General features: G+C 40.0%; 1 non-coding gene across 1 annotated transcript; it reads left to right on the top strand.

Moving 5' to 3' along the window:
- The first annotated feature begins 5177 nt into the window (after positions 1–5177).
- On the top strand, positions 5178–5702 carry LOC102266460 (large ribosomal subunit protein uL23). Its single transcript, XR_001351517.2, has one exon. It is a non-coding gene; the product is annotated as a large ribosomal subunit protein uL23 (transcript).
- Positions 5703–6553: the final 851 nt, after the last annotated feature.

Below are 6553 nucleotides of genomic sequence, written 5' to 3' on the forward strand. Positions count from 1 at the left end.
CTGACATTGTCATGGTCCCCAGAATATGAGGTGAGAAGCAGGTGTACTGTAAGCACCTAACAGACCTCTTGCTTTAAAATTATAACTCAAATGTTTGATTGTAAGCTACTGATTGCAAAGGCATTCAGGTCAAAGACAGCTATCTCAAAGAATCACATGAACAGCTACATAACAGATGGTGAGGCAAGCTGCCCCAACTCTGAAGTCTCTCGTGTTTTAGAGATCCCTGGCTGATTTAAACAACTGATGTTTGACCACTTCTTTTTCTTTCCTACACTTTAATTCCCTCTTTTCTGTTTTAAATTCACCAATAAAGAGTGAAGCTATGAAACCCTAGGCACCCCACCGTCGACCCAAGCTAGGCAGAACCACTAGCCTGCGCTCTCTCCCTCTTGACCCTGACCTCACTGGGTGGCCCTGGGTGAGCTAAGGATCCTCCCGAAAGGGCGAGTGATATACCTTGTGCTTTTCAAAGTTCCCTGACGGTTGTTGCTGAGGTTTATCTTACAATCATAATAAGAACCAAAAGGGTCGGTCCAGCCACAACTTTGGCTAAAAGGGAAATGTCTATGGAGGCTTGCCTCAGACCCAGGGGAGGACCCCCCAGGTATTTCTAGTTGATAGTATTACTGGCCTTTGGCTGAGACCAGTACAAAACAGCAGGAAACCCAGCTACAATGTCACTCTAGGAATCATGGAGGCGAAAAGTCTCATGTGAGGCTAGAACCTCAGGAGGCACTAAGGGTCCTCAGAGCCTGTAAGACACCTTACTGGTGGTCACTTTGCTGGCAAGTCTCTCTACCAGCTGGTTTCCTTGGGCCAGGAGCTCACAGAATCTCTGTCTCTGGAAGTAGGTCATGTCAGTGCTCCTGACGAGACTCTCAGAAGTCTTGATTGTGTTCTTTGCAAGCTGTGTGAATAGATAACAGACACCTTTCCCTTCCTGTATCTTCTGTTGTAAGCGGGTCAGTTCTCAGGCCTAAGCCTCAATCGGGGGATTGTATCTTCTAAAGTGACAAAGAAAAGTAAAATGTAGAAGTAAATGTCCTGAATGATAGTTATGGGAATTTCAGCAGAAGTATGTCAATTCTCCAAGCCAGAATACTGGAGTAGGCTTTCCCTTCTCCAGGGGATCTTCCCAACCCAGGGATCAAACCCTGGTCTCCCGCATTGCAGATGGATTCTTTACCAGCTGAGACAGAAGGGAAGCCTATGTCACAGATTCAGTCAGTTCAGTTCAGTCACTCAGTCATGTCCGACTCTTTGCAACCCCATGGACTGCAGCACACCAGGCTTCCCTGTCCATCACCAACTCTGGAGTTTACTCAAACTCATGTCCATTGAGTCGGTGATGCCATCCAACCATCTCATCCTCTGTCATCCCCTTCTCCTCCTGCCTTCAATCTTTCCCAGGGTCAGGGTCTTTTCAAATGAGTCAGATCTTCTCATCAGGTGGCCAAAGTATTGGAGTTTCAGCTTCAGCATCAATCCTTCCAATGTATATTCAGGACTGATTTCTCAAAAGGAATTCCCCAAGATGAATACTTGCACAGGTTGTGTGACTTGCCTGTAACAGAGGGAAAGAGGAAATAGCAGTGGATTTCTTTCTTTCTTTCTTATTAGCTTTGCTTTTAAAAACAAAAACAAAAACCCTTTAGTTCCTCACTTCAGCCCACATTCATTTCAATACCATATGCATCATCAAGCATTATACAGACATTGCAGGGGCATGGGGGGAAGCCAGGTACAGAGTGTTGGACAGGTACATCTGGTATTAACTGAAAGGATGAAAAGGAAAATCAGTGAGAGGGTCAAGGTGAAGAGCATTCATTTGAATGACATGAAGATAATCCATAATTAGTAAGGAGGCCTTTAAGAGTAATTAAAGTTCTGAGTATCAGCTGTATTGCTCTATGTGGGATTTCACAATTTCCTAATTATTTTTTTAAATATTTATTTATTTATTTGGCTGCACCAGGTCTTGGTTGCAGCATGCAGGATCTAATTCCTTGACCAGGGATCAAACCTGGGCCCCCTGCATTGGGAGAACTGAGTCTTAACAACTGGACCACCAGGGAAGTTCCCCAAGTTTTCTAATTATTATTCAAATATTTCTCATAGATTCTTAACTAGAATGTGAACTCTGTGAGGCTAGAGACAGTGCTGTAGGACCCAACATACAGTAGACAATAAAGCATACACACCAGAGTAGGCAATTAGTTAATTCTTAGAACCATGTAATCTTAATGCTAGACTAGACACTGATGGTCATCTACTCCATGTGATGTCTGAATCTCCTCACTACTAAGTGATCTTCTACAGGCTGTCTTTCAAACTCTGTTCCTTAGAGATCCTATAAAGTGTCAGAGGAGGTGAAGGCAGATATTAGGGAGAAATAGTGTCTCCAGACCTAGGCCTCCTTCAATCAAGTATCTCCACTTTAGTGGGTCTGACACATTTGGGCTTCTCAGATTTCATGTTAACCAAGGTTAAAAGGCATCATGAATGCTACAATCTACCTTATTTTGAAATTGTCTAAGGTAGGGTCATGTTGGACCTTTGTACTCGTCACACTCTGGGTAAACAGAAACGCTGTCTCAGGGGGAAGCTGGCCCTGCTGCTGTGGTCCAGCCTTCAGGGGATGAGGAGGGGCCACCCCAGGACAGATGTCACCTGGGTACCAGGCCCTACACAGGGATTCCCACGTCTGATTCATTAGCCTCCCAGCTACAAGCATTTGATTCCTCCCAAGTTAGAGCTCAGGAGAGAGAACATCAAAGAAGGTAAAATAATTTTCTCAAGATGATTCACCTGGAATGAAGCAAAGTCAGAGTTCACATACGCTGAGTTGTGGCCCCACATCTTGAGCTGCTTTACCAAGCCCTGCAGCCTCTTGAGGAAAATATGAGCCTGGGCACGCAATAGGAATTCCCTGTGTGTTTGGGAAGGCTCTAAGGACTGTAGGGCTGACAGTCCTCCCATGTTAAGAGTTGCAGTAATCCTCCTAATATTTCAAATATTTTAAAGTTTATCTGGATTCAGTTGTGTAAAAAGGTACATGAAGAGAAAAATATCTGAAAGATATGTGCTCAAATGCTAAGGATGTTGTGTTAAGTTGGAGGGAGAACTAATATACAGTGTTTGCCAAGGCCCCGTTGTAGTACCTTCTAGAGAATTACCCTGCAATCATCACCACTCCCTGAGGAGGTAGATACTAATTTTGTTACCATTACAATGAGGAAATGGAGAAGATAAACAGCTTGGGCTTGAACCCAGGAAGTCTGGCCCCAGGGCACATGCTATTTTTAAAGTCCTCCAGTAACTGTAATTGCTTTCTCTGATAACCTAGTCAAGTAGGTCCAGAGAAGACTGGTCAGAGTGACTTCTTTGACAACTTTCTACCAACCAGCTTATCCAAGGAGAAAAATCTTGCTGACCCCAGACATTTTTTCTTTCTCCCCTTTCCTCTTTTATTTACATTTGGACTTGATGAAAATAATCTAGTGCCTATCCTCCTTCCTATAAAATGGGGAATTGGCATTTGAATTTGTCTGTTATTCCTTTTTTTCCCCACTACCTCCATAAAAATTAGCACATCACCAGAGTCAATAGAATCCTGCCCCCGACGGGCTCCTCCTTCAGACCTGGACCCTTGGATCTAGTGGCTCATGTTTGCTCTGTTCTACTGTTGAACCCCATGAGCAAAATTGAGCTCTTTGGCTTTTACATACTAAGTGTGTTTGTTGGACAAGTCTTTTTTCTTCCTCTCATTTGTGCATCGTTACTTTCTCCCATCACTGTGGGATTCTGCTTGTAATTTTAAGAAGTGAACTTCTGGGGATAATCCATGTTGAGTTGTGGTTGACAGGGATCTATTCCCTGTGAGGTAGAAGTTGACAGCTAATCTGGGCTGTGAGGCTTTTTCAATTGCTGCTTGTCCTGAGGATTCTGATATTTCATTAATATGAAATAGTAATACCATAACATGGAGAATGTGTCCACCTCTTGTCTTTCCACAATTTGGTAAAAACCATATGAGCCCAATCAATAGTGGTCAATAACTGCAAAATGGGAATACCTAAAATAAAGATGATCTTAATATACAGTGTTCCCCCCACAAATAGATAGCTACACTTAAAAAGAATTGTTACAGGAAGAATGCTGTTGAATGTTTCAGCATGCAACAGGCAGCTCTCTTTCATTGGTATACTCAAGTTCCTAAATAACTGCAAAAATCAAATAAATGATCTTTAAGGATTGTTTAAGTCAGACTATAGAAAGCAAAAGAAAAGCCATTTATATCATTACAGAAAAGCTGAAGTCAGCAATATGAGCACTCTGATAACTCTACTAATCAAGATTGAATACTTCCAGAACTTTGAGCAAGTTCAGTCCTTAATAAAAATGGATGAAAAGCAATGACTTCATGCACAGATTCATACACTGGGGACTCATAAGTGTATCACAGAATTACTCCGGTTTTCAACAATGAGTGTCCTTCAACAGTAAGCAATAGTGTTGTTTAATTGTTTCATTTTGCTTCACTCTCTGGCAAGTGCTTTTATTAGATATCATTGCCTCTGCTTCATCTGAAATAGTGCTCACTAGTTTGATGAAATTTTGCCCTTTTAAAGATTTTCTCAGAAACAAATCTATATGCTTTCTCTTCCTCTGGAGAGAAGAGACAAATTAGGTATCTAAAAATTTAGAGGAGCTACTGCCCCAGTTAGTTTAGGGAAAGTAATAATCATTTACATAATTTTAAATATAAATTTAAAATAAAAAATTAAGAATTTCTAGAGAAAGAGGTTTATACTTATATTTAAATGCTATATTTCCTGAAGTAAAAATACATTGCTGAATTCTAACCTGAGAAAATAAAAGATTTCGCTATAGATTCAATTGATGTTCTTGATTAGTTAGCACACACACACACACACACACAAAATGAAACATCACAGGTGCATCTTAATACATTTTAAAAATTAAACAATTTAAATATTATATATATTTGAGGTGACTCAGAAAAGTTAGAATACTTTAGTAATTTTGATCTAAAAGTGACTATATATTTTCTTTCAGATTTTCTTATAATGTGGAAAATAATAACAGCATAATACTCCACTCTATACAAGTCTTGGGTTTATATTGACTTGAAAATCCTAACTAGCCTTTTCATGAAGATGGCGCTGAAGGCGAAGAAGGAAGCCCCTGCTCCTCCTAAAGCTGAAGCCAAAGCAAAGGCTTTGAAGGCCAAGAAAGCAGTGTTGAAAGGTGTCCACAGCCACAAAAAAAAGAAGATCCGGATGTCGCCCACCTTCCGGCGGCCCAAAACACTGCGGCTCAGGAGGCAGCCCAAATATCCTCTGAAGAGCGCCCCTAGGAGAAACAAACTTGTCCACTATGCCATCATCAAATTCCCCCTCACCACCGAGTCAGCCATGAAGAAAATAGAAGACAACAACACACTGGTATTCATTGTGGATGTCAAGGCCAACAAGCACCAAATTAAACAGGCTGTGAAGAAGCTCTATGACATTGACGTGGCTAAGGTCAATACTCTGATCAGGCCTGATGGAGAGAAGAAGGCATATGTTCGACTGGCTCCTGACTATGATGCTTTGGATGTTGCCAACAAAATTGGCATCATCTAAACTGAGTCCAGCTGGCTAATTCCAAATATAAAAGTTTTCACTATTAAAAAAAAAAAAGAAAAGAAAATCCTAACTAAATTGCACTTCCTAAATTTCCTATACTGGTTGTACTGGTCAAACTGGCATATGTTACATCCAATAAATATTAAATTATATAAAGTTTTAATTTTGTGTTCAAATATATTAAATATACTAGATAGGTAATATCTTTAAATGGGAATTAACACTTATAATTCTAGAAACCAGAGTACTCAACTATTCCACTTACAATTTTTGGTAAATATTTTTAGGTGTCATCTAATCTATGATTCCACATATACTAAAAAGTGATTCCAACATTCTCATGTCCCAACTGTGCAGCTTAATTTACAATGTCAAGGTCTAGAGTTCACTTGAAGTGTTTGATTAATATTAAATTAAGTAATGCATAATCTTTCATTGCCAGCAAAGCCCTCTCTCCCCCACTTTCTTTTTCCTCTTTGCCCTAATTTCCTGATAGATTTTGGTTGACAACAGAAATACCACTTTGGCTGGAGAATGCTGTTGTTTTCTGAGTTCACATACCTTTCTATATTTTATAGTTATGTGCCTGGCCTATGGGTATTCTTATGTATTCCTCTGACAAAAGTTCAGCATAGTGGTTTGTGGTTTTCAGGGCTCTGATATATCAGAATCATAACCTTAATTTGGAGCACTGCACAGCTTCTCAAACCTTTTTAAAGCACCACGTTATTTGTTATACATTCATTTTTTGCATGAAATGCTTTTTATCACAGTGATCACTGAAATCTAGCTTCACAAAGAAATTATATCATTGAAGAGAATGTAGCATAATCTAAGGTCAGTGAAGTTTACTGAATTTAAATTACATCTCAAGAAATCTGACTTAAAAAAATAAA

The sequence above is a fragment of the Bos mutus genome, unplaced genomic scaffold (genome assembly GCF_027580195.1).
Source record: "Bos mutus isolate GX-2022 unplaced genomic scaffold, NWIPB_WYAK_1.1 CTG259, whole genome shotgun sequence".
NCBI classification, from domain to species: Eukaryota; Metazoa; Chordata; class Mammalia; order Artiodactyla; family Bovidae; genus Bos; species Bos mutus.